The sequence below is a fragment of the Erythrolamprus reginae genome, chromosome 2 (assembly GCF_031021105.1).
Source record: "Erythrolamprus reginae isolate rEryReg1 chromosome 2, rEryReg1.hap1, whole genome shotgun sequence".
Taxonomy (NCBI): Eukaryota; Metazoa; Chordata; class Lepidosauria; order Squamata; family Dipsadidae; genus Erythrolamprus; species Erythrolamprus reginae.
This window is the reverse complement of record NC_091951.1, coordinates 176065210-176083321: the sequence shown is the minus strand read 5'-3', so window position 1 is coordinate 176083321 and position 18112 is coordinate 176065210.

The window sequence follows — 18112 nt, the reverse complement described above, 5'->3', positions numbered from 1 at the left end:
ATTAGATTTGTATGCCGCTCCTCTCCGTAGACTTCTGTCCTCAGATGTCTGAAAGCCTTGGTGGATCAATATATAGTATACTGATAGTAGTATACAGTAGATGGCAGGGTAGCAATGGGATGGGCAATGTAAATGGAACACGTAGGAATGAATAGAGGTGAAAGTAAGTGATTGTAAAATATTCCCCCAAAATTGAATTCTTTTCACAGCAATTAATGTCAAGGTTTATGCCAGGAATGCGGGACTTTCCCTTTGTAAATCTCACACTCATCAACATCCAGCCCGCTGGGAAATAGAGAGAAATGACCCAAATCTAGGCCAAGTTACTCAATAATGGTCTGCTTGTTATTTTGGTCTGAGTTTCAGTAATATGAGAAAAGAAAATAAGGATAGTAATTAAACTTAAACAAGTTCCTGTTATGTGATCTTTCTCTCTTATTTATTAAGGGCTAAGTACAACCACAATCAATTATCATTTTTTACTCAGCTTGGTTGTCCGTGATGAGGAAAATGTCTTAGATAATATTTGTGCACCTCTCTTTTCCTCTTCACTCCTCTGTGTTCAATTAATGCTATTAATTGTGCTGCAATGTGTCATTTAGAGATCTATGGAGGTCTCCTCATTTTCCTGGAATTACAACAAAACTGACCTCAAGAAAGTCTGAGGTCTTTTCTCAACAAGGTTCATAATTCATCTCAATGAGGGACCAAATGTTTGAGGGCAAAAGGCAAATCTGTCAGCACATCAGTAACATAATGAAAGCAATCACAATGATAGATTACAGACTGAGAATTTTATCCTCTAGCCATTAGTGGTCCAAATAGTTGTAAAAATGTAACAATCAATGATAGAACAGGCAAAATGCTGCTCTTTAATAGCACCCTAGATCTATTAGGTGAGAAATATCTTGTCACCTTGTCCACTCAACAGTCCCTCTACCAGGCATGATTTACACACAGAAACTCACTGGCACTTGGGAAACATTCACCAAAAATAGGTCATCCGATTGAGAGATAATCCAACCGCAATTTCTCTTTTTTTCCCCTGATTCTTTTCTTTTAAATTTAAGTCAAAGAAGAAGGGCTAGTGAAAATGTAATTTGAATCATATCTACAAATTTAGCTACTTCTAAATTATTAAGAAGGTTTTATTACATTGGATGACTGACACCAAAGATGATAGTATATGTTTGTACTATTAAAAAAAATCTTAGGGTAAATCTGAAGGGATGAACCTCTTTCTTTTTTAATTTAGCTTTCTCTACTACAATAAAATAGGTACTATACTACATATATTGTTTGTAAAGATGTAAGGAATGCTTGCCCAGATTTATGGGCAAAAATAATAATAAAAACATTTAGAAAGTTTTTCAAATCCCTCTGCATCTTTCAATTTATGACAATCCTTCAGGCTCATTTGATTACAATCCAATAATAATGTTTAGATGTACGGCACACCTGTCAGAACCTGGGTAAAATTTGCCAGGTGCTGCTTAATATTTGGGATGGAGTTCCCATTGTGTTCACCATTGGCAATTCTATGATTGGGAATGTGTAATATATACGTAAATCTAACTGAGTCATGTTAGCAATCAATGTTCTAGCAGTTTCTCTGTGAGCCAAATGGACTGCCTGAGTCTTTTCTGCCTGTTTCAGGAGTGGCGGAGGGAATAGGAAGGCAGCTCTGTGTAATCTTGAATGTGAAAGATTTGAAGCATCGGGGAAGAAAGAAGATGAATCCTGCCTCCTGTGTATTGTCAGTTCTGCAGAATTCTTAGCTATTTACGGTATTTGCCAGAAGCTTTTGAGTTTGATCAGTGAGCAACACACAACACACAATATTATCTGTTTAAAAAGACTATGCTCAGCCTCATATCAAAGCGGGTGTTTTATTGAACAAAGAAGGAGCTGAATTATCCTTCCCGTTGCTGGAACATTGCTTCTAGGTATATATTTTTTACTTCTTAGATCACAGGAAAATTTGTTAAGTCCACACGGTTGAAATTCTGGAAGTTACTTGCTGTCCAATTGTCACCATATTGCAGAAGAGACGGAGTAATGACACGGACACAAGAGCTGGATTTAAAACTGGGTCATTTTTATTAAAATAAATTAGCATAATTTATTCAAATAAATTAGCATAAATTAACATATCTAACTATGACCCAAACAATGGACCTGCAGGGTCAAACAACGGGATGCAACGGGATGCCGCCCTCCCAGCACCTCCTGGGTGCAGCAATGGGATGCCGCCCTCCCAGGACCACCTGGGCGCAGCAATGGGATGCTGCCCTCCCAGCAATAGCGGTAGAAACGCCCATCCCACCGCACACCCCGTCTCCCCAGCCAGACAACAAGGACCCCACCCCCGACGGTACCTTGTTGCTGAGTGGTCTCGGAGCGCTCATGACCCAAAGCAACACCGTCGGTCGCGTCCTGGCGGGGTTGAATAGAAGGGGACCAAAGGAGGAACCTGGCCTAAGATCTTACCCCGGACCCCCAACAGGCCGTTCGTACCCTAAAACAGGCCGTTGACCACCAGCGGGCGACTTCCCTGAATCCTCCGTATCAAGAACGCCGTTATAGCACTAGTGGCAGCGCCAAGTATGATCCCTAATGGCGGGATCATACTTGGCCTGGCCAAACCCTACACACTAGCACCCACCTAACTGAGGTAATGAGATGGAAGGCACAAAATGACCTGGCGGCCCACGATGAGGCCCCAGCCCAACCTTCCCGCACCGTTACAATGCGGAAGTCACCATAAAACCATAACCCCGCCCCTGCCTTGGACCAGGCGAAGCCGGCCAACCTGGACCTAATAGTCCTAACCGAAAGGCCATGCTGCCTAGGCTGGACACAAATATGGCCAGGTACACACTGGGGCAGGCCAGCTATAGGGGTAACCCGTATACTGCCTGCAATCCCACACAGTTCGCCCGCTGCTAAGCCCCCCAGAGTGCCAGACACTCCCGAGAGTGCTGTAGCCCAGCAAGCCTCTACTCTCCACTGCCCAGGAGCCCCCCGGCTCCAAAGGTGGACAGGAAAAGCCCATGGCGACATACGTGCCCGCGGGCCAGGGTCCGAAACCGGGACAACTGACCACGGGACAAGGCGTCAGCAACCCCGTTACCTAACCTGGGGACACGCCTAGCTAAAAACAATGTGTTCAGGGACAAGGACCTGTGCACAAAAATGGCGGACAAGCCGCATGACCCTGTCACTCTTAGAGGACAGGGCATTCACAACATGGACAACCACTAGGCTGTCACACCAAAATGCACAGACCTGCCCCTAAACTGCTCACCCCAAAGCTCTAGGGCCACTATCAAGGGGAAGAGCTCCCAAAAAGGGTCAAATCCTTAACCAATGAAGAGGCCCTCCATTCTGGAGGCCACGCAGACCAGCACCACTGGTCATCTAACACAACCCAAAGCCACAAGTCTCTGCAGTAGCAGAACACAACTGCAATTCAATGTCCAAAAGAAGCTCATGCCTCCAAAGACAACCCATTAAAAGGTTCTAAGAACTCCCGTCGCACGCAGAGGTCAGCCCTGACCCCTGCACCTAAGCGGGTACGATGATGGGGCTAACGGAGCCCCTTCAACGCAGTATATAACCTCATAGAAAAACCCTGCCCGGCACCACGACCCGGCGGGCAAAATTAAGTATCCCAGCTAGTTCCCGGAGCTGCCGAAGAGTGACCTTCCTGCAGCCCCAGAACCGTACCAAGATTATCCCCGATTTTAGTCAACTTGTCCAGGGGCAATCTGGAAGATTGCACCTCTGAGTCCAATTCGATACCGTGGAAGGTAATCCTGGTGGCGGGGCCTTTGGTCCCCGCAGAGGCTAAAGGCACTCCCCACAGAGCGCAAAGGGCTTCGAAGACCTGCATTAGAGCAAAGCAGTGCTCTGAACGCGCAGTCCCCGCCATCAAGAAACCATCAAGGTAGTGAACGACCGAGCCCAGACCGCTGCGCCTCCTGAGCGCCCACTCCAAGAAGGTGCTCAAGCTCTCCAAAAGAGAGGATGAGATGGAGCAACCCATGGGTAAAGCCCCGTCCACATAAAAACCACCTTCGAAATGGAAGCCCAACAGCTCGAAGCCGTCTGGGTGTATGGGGAAGAGCCAGGATGCTGACTTAATGTCGCATTTATCCATAAGGGCTCCAACCCCACACTCCCTTACCATGGCCACGACCGCATCAAGGATGCGTGCCGGACTGAACAAAGTTCGTCAGGAACGAAATCATTCACTGACTCCCTTTTAAGAAAAGACAAGTGGTGAATCAACCTAAATTCAACACCCACCTTTTAGGGGACCACCCCTAATGGGGACACCCCAAGATTCGGGAATGGCGGCTCCGGGAAGGGCCCAAGGACCCTCCCCTCGGCCACCCCCTTTGCTATTCTGGACCCAACAATGCCTTCATGTCCCACAACCGACCTGAGGTTGTCGAACCCGAAGGCTTGCCCAAACCCCCATGTAAGGGATCCTGAATCCCTTTGAGAAACCTAGCAAGAGAGCAACTGCTCTCGAGCGAGGGTGGTAGTCCCTCAACCAACCCCCGAGTGTTGGGGTTTGTTTTTTTTGTTAAATTAATTGGGCTGGGCCCATTTTTCCCCCAGTAGGTGGGGTTTGTACCCTGGGCCCCCTCCCCTCTTAACTGTCCCCTTTTAGGGGCAGGGGCACATTGAAGCAGCATGGGAACCCCGCCTTCCCGCACGCATGGCTGTACATACAAAAGGGGCGAAAACAAGCCCCTCTGCAGCAAACCCATGACATGCAGCGAACAGGTCCCATACTGTGGTGGCCCCCATGTCCAATCCCCCTGGCCCCGACGGGTAAGCCGTCAAAAGGGGCGGAGGCCCTACGGCCTGCGTTGGCGGGGTCAAACCCCCCGCCCCCGACACACCAGGCCCTGGCAAAAAGCTGCCCCAGGGGCCTGTGCTCCCGCAGTAGGAGCCGGCGGGGGGGGGGCAAACCTGGTTACAGGTGCCCCCCCGAAAAAACCCCAAGAAACTGGGACCGGGTGGCACCAACCGCATTCCCCACCAGCAGGACCCCCCGGGGGGCCCTTCCTGGCTAGCCCTGGCCGAGGGCCTCATCACCCTCCTAGGCACAGCTACCGTGGGGCTACCACAATATTTAAATAATTAACGTTAGACTATAATTGTACTGAAGTTTGACTATGACTTTACTGAAAGAGTAGTAAAGGCTTGGAACAAACTTCCAGCAGACTTGGTAGATGAATCCACAGTAACAGAATTTAAACATGCCTGGGATAAACATATCCATCCCAAGATAAACTACAGAAAATAGTATAAGGGCAGACTAGAGGGACCAATAGGTCTTTTCTTGCCGTCAGACTTCCATGTTTCTATATAAATATATGAAATAATTTTAACCATAATCAGTCCCATTATTATTATTATTATTATTATTATTATTATTATTATTATTATTATTATTTGTTTACACCATGGTTCTTACTTTTACACATGAATGAACCGGGGCCGCCCAGGCCCCAAAAGAGGGCAGCAAATGGCCTCTGCCCAAACAGGCAGCGCAGCAGCAGGAAGCTGCGGCCCAGGGCCCAACTGCCCTCCGTACGGGGGCCACGAACCAGGGGGCCCCCGCACACGCGAGCCCTCCGCCCGAGCCCCCACGTCCCCAAGGGGGCTATCAGAACGATCCCCCTGGACGAAATAGGGGGGGGGCAACAGCCAAACGGCACAAGGCCCGGCCTTCCTGCCGGACCCGAAGCCACTCCACGAGCCTCCGATGAGGCTGTCAAAATGGCGGCCGCAACACGCGGCCGCCTTTTACTGAGTGGGGGGGGCTCACACGGGACTCCAGCCAAAAGCCCGTTGCTGCCCGAGAGCTCCCAATCGAAGAGGGGCAGACCGCCGGCCTCGGATGGGCTGAAGCCTGCTGCCCGCAACGAGCAGCAGTCGCCTCAAGCCTCCGATGAGGCTTCCGAAATGACGGCCATCTCCACGCGGCCGCCGAAAGGCTCCAAGAGCAGACAGCCAAGTGTCTGCTCTTGTGACGTGGTCCGGGCGAACAGGCCGAACCTGGGCCTGCACGCCCTTTTATAGGGCTGGCAAGCCCCGCCCTGCCACGTCAGCAATCAGGCCACCCTGGCCTGATTCTCGGCCGAAGTCTCGCAATCTCGCGAGACTTCAGCCGAGATCCAAGATGGCGGCTGCCATGTGTCCGTGCCGTCCCGACCCTCCTGCAAAAGGCACCGGCTGGTAAGTCTGCCGGTGCTATTTCTTTTAACTGGTTTTTATACTTTCTGGTGGTGAAGGCCTTCCTCATAATTTATTTCTGTCAATTGAAATCAGGTCTCCTCAGCACCAACTTTTGCTATTTAATTATTTCAGTAATCTCAAGCAGACTTAATTCTTGATTGAATTGCAGGCCCTGTCAATAATTTCATTTTTTTGCTTTTTTTAAACAAAAATTACTTTAGAATGGTGATATTTTAGATGAAAAGTTCCTGTCCAACTGGATTATTGTGGACTGGGATACCTGAAAGAATTGCATTTTTTCTTATAAATCTAAACACTATTACAATCATCAAAGAAGATGGACATTTATCTGGCATCAATAGGAACAGAATTTTGTTATGGAGGTGCCCAGGCAGATGACCACCCTGTCCTAGAAATAAAATATATTTTGTATTAAATAAAGAACAGGTTGAAAACATTACATGTATTGGATTAGATTTAAAAAGTATAATTTATTTTTAATCAGTTTTCTACCTTACTTCAGAAACTTTATTTTTATTCTTTTAACATTATTTCAATAATTTTATTAAGAGATGATGATGATGATGATAGTGAATAAAACTAAGAACCCCAATGCTATATATATAAAGCCCCTGAAAAAAAAAGAAAATGTAACTTTCTATTTGATCAAGTATATTCAACATTAAAATTTTAATGCTGTCTCTTAACTGATAGACAGATTCATTTTCCTGTCATAACTTACCCCATTTTCTATAAACCCATCTACCGGTATACATTTTCAGTTCTCCTAATTGCTCAACAAAGTTCTAATAAAAGTTAATAAAAATACCTAACAACATAAGTATTTAAACCTCCTTTCCATTTAGCTTAATTTCCTCTCATCTCTCATTTTTAGCAATTAAACAATATGAAAAGAAATAATTGTAATAAAATTGAAAGCCTATTAAACATTACCAGGCATAACCCCTTATTGTTTCAATTTAAAAAGACAAGCCATATTGTTCTTTGGGTGCATTATGTCCATTTCTTTTTTGTTTTCAGACTATTCCTCTAGTAGTTACAAGTTGTAATTTTTGAGTCCACCTCAAAAATGATGATTATTCCAGAGCAAATCTTTGATCTCTGAAAATATGAAGCCCTATAACTTTTTAACTCTTTGCTGGAAAACGTTGTTACCAAAGAAGAACAAACTCTTTTGAAGACAACCTAAATGGACTTTAGGTTATGTTCAAAAGAGTTTGTTCATCTTTGGTAACAACTTTTTCCAGCAAAGAATTAAAAAGTTACAGCACTTCATATTCTCATAGATCAAAGATTCGCATAGATTCAATGCTTTGCATTGAAATGTAAACAAAACAGGTTTTTCCCACATGTGAAGATCTTTTTAAATTTGTTTCAAAAGGTTTCTTTACATCAATTTCATAAAGACCTAACATTTCAAACATTTAACATGTGCTGCAACAGCATCTTGGGTAACAACTCTTTGTTTGAAAGCTTCTTTGTCCTTTAGATCTGATTGGACTTGCAATTGAATGGCGTATCCATGTTGAAATATGCCATTTGAAAGTTGGGTGGCCCAAACATGAAATTCCTTGTGTAGTTGCTCTTTTTGGTTTTTTGGGGTTTTTTTTTTTTGGGGGGGGGGGGGCTGTTATAAATTTTTATTGTTTTTCCACACTACAGAGATTCCAATTCACATACCTTCTTAATCCAATTCTTAATTCTTAATCCAATTTCCCTAATAATTTATCCAATTTATTCTGGTACATATCATTCATCCTGTGCTACCTCCTTTTCAAATACTATCATCTTGATTTCAGATATTATTCTTTGCCTTCATTTGAATTCAAAGTGCTATTAGCTATCTAAATTTCTCTTGGCTATTTGCTGTTTTTCAAAGCTATGCTGTCATGCTTCAGTATATTTCTTACATTCTTACTTAACTCATTCCTCTTTTTTAAACCCTCATTTTATCATAGCGGCCCTTAACAGAAGATATTTCCAAATTTACTTCTCTTTAAATCCCAGGAAGGAAAAAAAAACCATTCACATCCTCTCCCCCCTGCTATTTAATATCTACATGAAACCGCTGGGTGAGATCATCCAAGGGCATGGGTGAGGTATCATCAGTACGCCAATGATACCCAGCTCTATATCTCCACCCCATGTCCAGTCAACGAAGCAGTGGAAGTGATGTGCCGGTGTCTGGAGGCTGTTGGGGCCTGAATGGGTGTCAACAGACTCAAACTCAACCCTGATAAGATGGAGTGGCTGTGGGTTTTGCCTCCCAAGGACAATTCCATCTGTCCATCCATTACCCTGGGGGGGGGAGTTATTGACCCCCCTCAGAGAGGGTCCGCAACTTGGGCATCCTCCTCGATCCACAGCTCACATTAGAGAAACATCTTTCAGCTGTGGCGAGGGGGGTGTTCGCTCAGGTTCGCCTGGTGCACCAGTTGCGATCCTATTTGGACCAGGAGTCACTGCTCACAGTCACTCATGCCCTCATCACCTCGAGGCTCGACTACTGTAAGGCTCTCTACATGGGGCTACCTTTGAAGAGTGTTCAGAAACTTCAGATCATGCAGAATGCAGCTGCGAGAGCAATCATGGGCTTTCCCAAATATGCCCATGTTACTCCAACACTACGCAGTCTGCATTGGTTGCCGATCAGTTTCCGGTCACAATTCAAAGCGTTGGTCATCACCTATAAAGCCCTTCATGGCACCGGACCAGGATATCTACGAGACCGCCTTCTGCCGCATGAATCCCAGCGACCGGTTAGGTCCCACAGAGTTGGTCTCCTCCGGGTCCCGTCAACTAAACAATGTTGTTTGGCGGGACCCAGAGGAAGAACCTTCTCTGTGGTGGCTCCGACCCTCTGGAATCAGCTCCCTCCAGAGATTAGAACTGCTCCCACCCTCCTTGCCTTTTGTAAACTCCTTAAAATCCACTTCTGTCGTCAAGCGTGGGGGAACTGAAACATCTCCCCCTGCCTATGTAGTTTTTTGTGTATGATATGACTGTATGTATGTTTTTTATATATTGGGGTTTCTTGTTTTTTAGACTTTTTAAATGTATTATTGTTATTTTGGATTCTAACTATTAGATTTGTCATTATATATTGTTTTTATCATTGCTGTAAACTGCCCCGAGTCTACGGAGAGTGGCGGCATACAAATCTAATAAATAATAATAAATAATAATAATAATAATCATGTCTTAATCTAATTATAACAATATCAATATACATAGGAGGAAGGGTTGTTATTAAAGATTTAAAATGTATTCCCTACTCACTTCATTCTTTTCATTTCTTTCATTATACTGGTATATCATTTCTGCTTTAACAAGTCAAAATCATTATATATCATATTGTTCCATTATTTTTCAAGAAAAGTATCTTCCATTAGAAAACCCAACATAGTAATAGTCTTCCCTAATCTATAAATTCCACTGCCAATCCCAGGGTCATTATCTTCCCTAATCTATGCGTCACTTTCATACCCACTGTAATAATCTTCCCTATTCTAATTATTTTCACTGCCAATTGCAATGAAGTAATCTTCCCTAATCTATATATTTCCCTAATCTATATATTTTCCCTATTCTATATATTTCCACTATTGAACTCAGTATGATAATCTTCCCTAATCTATTTAATTCAACTTTTCCTCACTCCATCTGTCTTTCACTGTCATATCTAACATAATCAGTACTAGTTATTATCCCATATTAATCCTCCTTTAATAATAATAACTTGTGTTATATTATATAATATTATATCCTTTTCCCCTTTTCCCTTTCCTCCTATTTTATTTATCACTATAAATCACATAATCAATTTATAATTCAAACAATAAATAAAAATATCAAGGGTAGTAATCATCCAAAATAATCATAGCCACTTTCAATTTTCTCATCCATAATAATCATAATAATCATAACTGTTTTCAATGTTCTCATTCATAACCAATGTATTATCCAATGAGTTTTCAATCAATTCAGAAAGTTCAATCAGTAAATCAGTTCAGTCAATTCCATCTTGAATATTTTCTTCCTTCCACGCCATAATTTATATCCTCCTTTCTCATAAAAATCCAGTGTGAAAACCCTTGCAAACAATGTCAAAATCTTTGCACAAACAAGCTGCTATATTTCCTCCAGCCACACAATGGTGCTAGATGACAAATTTTCCAGATCTTCCGGTATTTAGTATTCCTCTTCCGGTATTTAACATTCCTCTTCATTTATAAATGAAAAGAAAACATAGCTTCCACAACAAGAATTTAAGGACAGATTTAAAAAGAATTAGGTATCATAAAAATGCAATCTTTGACAAATTGCTACTTTCTGAAGCTTTTGCTATACGCCACATTGCAAAATAGCTGCTTCCTCTATTTCTGCCTGTTTTAGCTCCGTTGAAAATCAAATAAAAAAACAAGGATCCAAAATCCCTTTTGACCACTCTCAACTCACCAGTACCCACTTCAAATCCCTTCCTCTCTCTGTAAGTACACCTCCAGCTCTTTCCAGATGTCACCGCTTAGCTTTCCATCTTGACATTGTGTTGTCTCCGCAGCTGTGTCGGCTCAGGCATGGCTGCCTGGCCGGCTTCACACCATAGCCAGTGCAAGACTGAGCCAGTTTGTCTGGTGAGGTATGCCGGCCCCTAGCATCAGGAAGGATCCAGTCTGTTCCAGAAGGACCAGAACCCCCGAGCAATGGGGATTTGGAACCTTTTCAAGAGAGAGGAAAGGCTCATTGTTGCTGCGGCCATCAGACCCCCCCCCTCTTCCCCTTGTGTAATTGCTCTTTGAAACACAGTTTGGGTAGAGTAATTGGGTCCACGGATAGGAACTTCAGACAGTAATTGACTAATTACTCAATGGCTTTGTATTTGGGGGGGGGGGGTTATGCCCAACTCTGCCCTTACTGCCTGGACTGGTGTAGACTTATCAACTCTGAAGATACATTTCAGAAAAGTAGATCAGATCTGTTCTAGTAAGGTGAAATTTATATAGCCCCACAATTCTGCATCATATATTAAAAATTGTTGTTAAATACCTTTATGATTGGAATCAGACAACTTGTGTAGTAATAGGAGAATCAGAGACATATGAATAAGGAGTGATTATTCATGTGTATGGGATAGGTTTAACATTTTCAATTTTATGAAGTTCATAGACTTTTCAAAATATACATTAGGATGTCCAGAAAATGTAAAAAAAAAGGAATATTTTTAAATAGGACTCATAATAAGATTTTAAGAAACACGACATAATATTATTTAAGGCCCTTAGCCATTGATTTATTAATCAGGAATATTTCAACTTTTTATTCCAGTGTTCTTGCAAATAATTAATATTAATCAAGAGTGATACTCTTAATAGTTTTTCTCTCCCAAATACAATATACTTTAGATGATCTAAATCACATTCCAGTCCAGACAGTAATTTAGGAGTTTTAAGATCTGTGAAACTGTCAAATCAAGAGATTTGATTTAATTTAATATAGTTCCATATGACAGTTTTAGGCAGTCTGAAGCCCTTTCCTTTGTTTCAAAGCTTTTAAAAACTTAGTAGGCAATAAGATAACCTGGAGTATTAATATCCTTGATTACTCATGATTTGGGAAACTTTCTAATTATTTTCATAGTCCAAGAGTGTAAGTTATCATGTGAATAAAGATCATATTTTCACTTGTATCTCAGCTTCTTCCAGCTATGGGGTTCTTTTGTAATATGTACAGAATTAGCAAGAAGCCATAATGTATCCTTGGTGCATAATAACAACCATGGCTATGCTGAAATGATTTCCATTTTAAAACAGAGGGTTCCAGTACAGCATTTTTATATAAAACAAGAAAGAAATGAAGGACATCCATATGACAAGTTCCATATGACATCATGATAGATGAGGAGATAAATACACTTGCAATAAACCAAGTGAAGGGGATAAAGTACTATTTATAAATCCGATTGATATAATCCATATTTAAGCAGAACTTGCCTCAGAATTTTTTCTCCATATTAAAGGCCTAAAGGTCTTCAGAGAAATGACTACTGCTTTTATTTTTGTTTTTAATGCCTATCCAGCATATCAACGAATATCATCAAATGCTTGATATTCTTTAAGAAAACCTGATTCTGTAGAAAGGATGACTGAAAATCATAATCAGCATTCTGCTGTGAGGATCAAAATATTTGCATCCATCTTTAAAAAGGAAATGAGATAATAACTGTTTGGACTAAGCTTTTCCTGTTTACATAGATTTCATGGTTTCTATTAATCTTTGGAGAGAAAAAGCTGCAACTAAACAGGTAACTTGATCACGAGTAATCTCAGAAAAAGTGTATTATGTATAAGAATGATTAATTTCCTCCCCCGTTTATACAGCTGAAAATAAAAATATCAAAATAAAGAAAAATGTTGTTGAGTCAGAATCATGTTATGTTTTACCTCAGGCATCTTCAACAGCAGAAAGAGTATTATATTGCTATAATTGTTTCAGCTGACAGGCTAGTAAACTTCCAGATTTTTCATTTTGCTTTCTCTATCTTTCCTTTATATGACTTAATGAATATTCTGTTTCAAATGCTTAAAGGGAATTATGCTCCCATTTAGCACTTTTTGCATTTCTAAAGCTCATTAACTCTACCCTAGATGTTCTTGTTTAATTTTATTTATCTCTTTCCACAATGCATAATCGATAATATAAGCACGTAAACATCTAGAAGTCTGAGATAACCAATAGAATTGCAGAATGTCTATTTATAAGGGGGGTGGGGGGGAGAGAAATCCTTTAAATTCTAATTGCATCTGTTCTATTAAATCCTTTAACAAAGATATATTTAAATATTACCCAGGAAAAAAAAAGATGGCTATTTCTTGAATTAACTGCTAATGTTACCAGAACTGGTTGTAATATGACTATAGCCTTAACATTAAGTTCATTAATATATCCATCTGTAGATCAAGATACCAATAAGCACTGCTGTATCTGGAAAAGAGACATACTGCATATTCTTGTTATGAAGGTTTTAAAAGTAATTATTACTCCACTGAATTAAATTCAACAAGTTTACAATAATTTTGTGTATGACAATTTAGGTGGGATATTCTAATTTAATAAAAGATGTAATTTTTTTTATTAAACTCCTCAGCCATTATATCTGATCCAAAAGCAAACAAAAACTGTGTTCATAAATATTCACTTATTTCCTGTTCCACCATATATTCTAAACATTTGTCAATCAGAAATACAAGCAGATTTTTAATTTCTACAGGGATATATTTGACCAATGTAATCCATAGATCTGAAATAGTACTCCTACAGAAGGTTATAGTTTCTTGAAAAGACAAAACGATCAACTTTTGAGTTGCCCATCTTAGTAAATATAACCTAGAGATATTTATGGACTTTTCCATTCCATGAAACTAATAGAAATATCATATTGGCAAAAACTATAATAATAAATTATCTGAACCCTTTCCAGTCAGGATTTTAGGGCTTATACCACTGATACCGTGTTTCCCCGATAGTAAGACCCCCCCCGATTGTAAGACATATGGGGGGTTTCAGGGGGGTCGGATAATATAAGCCATACCCCGAAAGTAAGACATATGTCTTACTTTCGGGGAAACATGGTACTAAAAGCGAGGGAGGCGTCGGAGCAGTTCGCGGTGCTGGCGAGGGAGCTTCGCGCCCAGGAGAGTCTCCCAAACCCGGCGCGGATAAGGACTCCTCGGCCATTCACGCCAAGGACAGGCAGCCCCAGTTCCAGCGCCTCGGCCTGCTCGCCCGGCCTCTTGCCCAGCGGGGAGAGCAAAGGCGGAGGCGGGAGTAGCGGAGGCGAGGCGGAGAAGAAAGAAGCGGTGGATAGCTGGCGAGGCGCCGGCTAGAGGGCTGGACCCCGCTGCTTTGCCGCCGCTCCCGCCGCCGGCTTTGCTGGGGTCGAGCGCCACCTCCTTCCTCTCACCCCCAGTCCAGCGAGAACGAGAGCACCTTCACAGCCCCTCACTCAAGCACACAGCCAGGCTGGGCCAGGGCACCCTCAGGCTTCTTGGCGCAGGATCCCAAGCCGGCGCGTAAAAGCCAGGAGGTCCGAGGGGAACATGAGGGTGGGTGACGGGGGAGAGAGAGAGAGAGAATCTTCACTCTTCCCAGCTGGGGAGGCTACTGCTGCATTCCCCTGGAGCCTTCCCGATGCCGTGTTGCTCGCTGCTGCTGCCGCCGCGGCCGTTGCTGCAGACACCGCGCCACACCACACACGGCACGCACAAGTGGCGCGCACAACCAGCAAAAAAAGGGAAAGAGGCAGGCGCGGCAGCTCCGGGAATACAGGGAAAGCCGGAGTCCCTTCGTTGGACTCGCCCCTGAGGTGCTGCTGCTGTCACTCGGCTTTGCTCGCTCGCCCGGGTCCGCCTTTCGTATCCGAGGCAGGGCTCCTCTCCTTGCCGCCACCGCTGCTGCTGCTGGTGCCGCCGCTGCCACCACTGCTACTGCTTGGGAACGTGTTTCTATGCGCTACCGCCGAGGAGACGATGCCAACACGAGACGCGGGAGGTGCAGGGTTTGGCCACGTCCAATAGCCCATTGGCAGGTGGGAGGGGGGATGGAGGGGGTGATTGGAGGGAGAGAAGATGGCGTGGAGGTGGGGGGGTGGAGACCGAAAGGAAAGGTTCGGCAGGGGAGGGGGGAGCAACCGCGTCCCTTCCTTTTCCTCGAAGCGTTTGTGTGCTGAAATGCCCTCCCTCTGACTCGCCGAAGCCCGAAGACGAGCCGGCCCTGGTGCCCGGGACAATATAAGACTTACTATCGGGGAAACACGGTATGTCATTGATCATCCTTGTTGATGACCTCTGATGGTTTTGGGTTTGATGATGCATCCAACCTGTCCCTTTTGATACCATCAATCATGGTATTCTTCTCCTCCAGTTTAAAGGGTAGGGATTACATGGGTTCTTCTCCTTCCTTTCTGGCTGGTACAGGTTGATAGGGCTTAAAGATCAAACCTGAGGCCCCTGTTTTATACTGTTCCTCTTTAACATGTAGGTAATGTGTCAGAGTGAGATCATCTGTAGGAATGAGTTATGTTATTATCATTATGCTGATGGTACCAATTGTACATCTCTGCCCTGGACTGATCACGTGATGCCACAGGGTCGTTTCCTGTTGCCTGGAGTGTTTGGGTAAGGGGAAAATACTCTAGCTTAAGCTTGGCAAGACTGTCGGTTTTTAAGATCACAGCTTTGGAGACTTTTCATCTTTATCTGTGTCTTAGAGTGCAGTTCCTAAGTTAGTGCACAATTTGAGGGTCTGTCTCGATTTGGAACTCCTGCTTAAGGAGCCGGTGGTGGCTGTATCTAAGGGGGCACCATGGACAAGTTGCTCCTGGACTTGAAAGCCTTCTTAATCACTTCTTGTTTGGATTACTGTAATGCATTTTACTTTTTTAAAAAAATATTTATTAAAACTGTAATGCACTTTACATGGGGCTGTCCTTGAAGAGCATTTGGAAGCAACAGCTAATCCAGAATCCAGAAGCATGGTTACTTTTGGGGTGTTTTTTATTATGCTAATATTACATTAATGGTCCATGAGCTGCAGTAGCTTCAATAGGCTTCTGGATGCAATTCAAGGAACTACTTATCATCTATATGCAGGGGTGTGCTTCAACATTTTTAGCAAGGGTTTTTCTGCCTGGTTGCTGGGTGGGTGTGGTTATGGTGGATGTGGCTTAGTCAGTGTCCTTCATCATGTATTTTTATTTATTATTAATTGGATTTCTATGCCGCCCCTCTCTGGGGACTCGGGATGGCCCTCCCCAGGCTCTGAAGACTTTCCTCAAGCCTCCGGGAGGGCAAAAACGGCCTCCCCAGGATTTGAAAGCCCTGTGGAGGCCAAGAATGGGCATGTTTCCAACCTTCCTGAACATCTAATAGGCCCATTTTTCACCCTACTGGAGCCTCCCCATGTGCCCTGCATTTACCTGCATCCAGAACAGGCCGTGTGGGGACTCCTGGGAGGGGTGGGGCAGTGGGGGGTGAAGCCACCCAGGAGTGGGATTTGGGGCTTTCTGAACTGCATACAATCTTAGAGGTTCTCCAAAACACCTGCATACCCCAGCAGCCCACCCCAGCTATATGATGTAGGGCCAGATTATTGTTTCTGCTGGGCCCCCAGATTTTTTCAATTTAGTAAAAACATACAAAATAAACAAAAGCAAATAAGAAAATAAGAATTAGAGTAAAAGGGAGGAAGTGCAGAAAGAGAGAAAAACAAGTATAATTATTATATTATTTTTTCCTATTTTTCTCCCTTTTTAATCCCCAATTAGCAATAGCACTTAGTCTTATATACCACTTTACATGTCTTTAGAGCCCTCTCTAAGTGGTTTGTAGAGTCAACATATTCTCCCCAACAATCTGGGTCCTGATTTTACTGACCTCGGTAGGATGAAGGCCTGAGTCAACCTTGAGGTGGTCAAGATCAAACTGCTCTCAGTGGGCAGAGTTAGCCTGTAATACTGCATTCTAATCACTGTGCCACCACACAGTGAAATAAATTTGTTTTTTTTCTTCTTTCAAGAAAATATTCATATAAAGTTTCCAGATTTCAAAAAAAAAATGTCTAATTTTTTTCTTTCTAATCAGAATGGTCAATTTTTCCTTTTTGTTAGTTCAGCTAATTTATTTCATTGCTTTTTGAAATTTTTACACGTAATAATAAGTTACGATGTGCAATATTAATTTCCCATATATTCCCCCCACCCCAATGTTTCTTAACTTTGTCAACTTTACAATGTGTGGACTTCAACTCCTAGAATTCCCCAGTCCCCATGCAGGCCAAGGATTCTGGAAGTTTAAGTCCTCACATCCTAAAGATGCCGAGACTGACAAACTCTGTTTTTTCCTAATTCCTTGTCCACAAACCCCATTTGGAATAATTCTGATTTCACCATAATTTTAATCTGTGGTATCTTTTGCATCATTGTATGGAGATCCATGTAGTGTTTATATATATAGCGCTGTCTTTTGACATATTCATCTATCAAATTGCCTAAACCTAAACCTATTTTTAAAATATAAAGTCATTATGATTTGAGTTTGGCTACTCTGAGTTTCATCAGCTGCAGCATATCAAAGAAAGCAGTCTTTTTTCCCCCAGTCTCATCAGTCTCAGAATGGCTACACAAGTAGTCATGTTTTTATTTTTTAATGGTACATTAATATATCACAGGGTTTGTTTATTATTCCCTGATCTTGGGTTGAGGGAAAAGAGTTTGCTTCACACCATTAGATGAAAGATCTCTTTATTATGTCATAATTAATTGTCAAAGAAGGGTATCAGATGAGTTGACAGAACTGTACAAATAGCACTTGCAACTACTAATGTAGTAATTAATGATGATCAATGGGCCCATTAATTGTATTCTCCTAGTTGAGAGTCTGAGTCTATATTTATCATTGGGGTGATAAATCGCATGCCTATTAAAGAGTTGTATATGAATGGAGATTCTTATAAGAGACTGACAAGCAAATAAATTGAAACTTCAGAATTTTTAAAAAAGAGAGAGGAGAGTACAAAATGAGACTCAAGAAAATCTGGATCTCACTGCTATGAAATGGAGATATTAAACAATATCATTCCAGAAAGTAGGCTATTGCTAGGCTGCTACTACTAGCCTACTACTACCAATAGTAGGTAACCACATTCCCTACTCCCAATGATTAATCTAGAATCCAAACAAGTGTATGGCTTGCCTGTCTAAGTTTACACAAGGCTGCCAGTTTGCAATCAAACATTAATATACTAAATTGACTTTAAAAAAAAAAATACTACTGTCTGA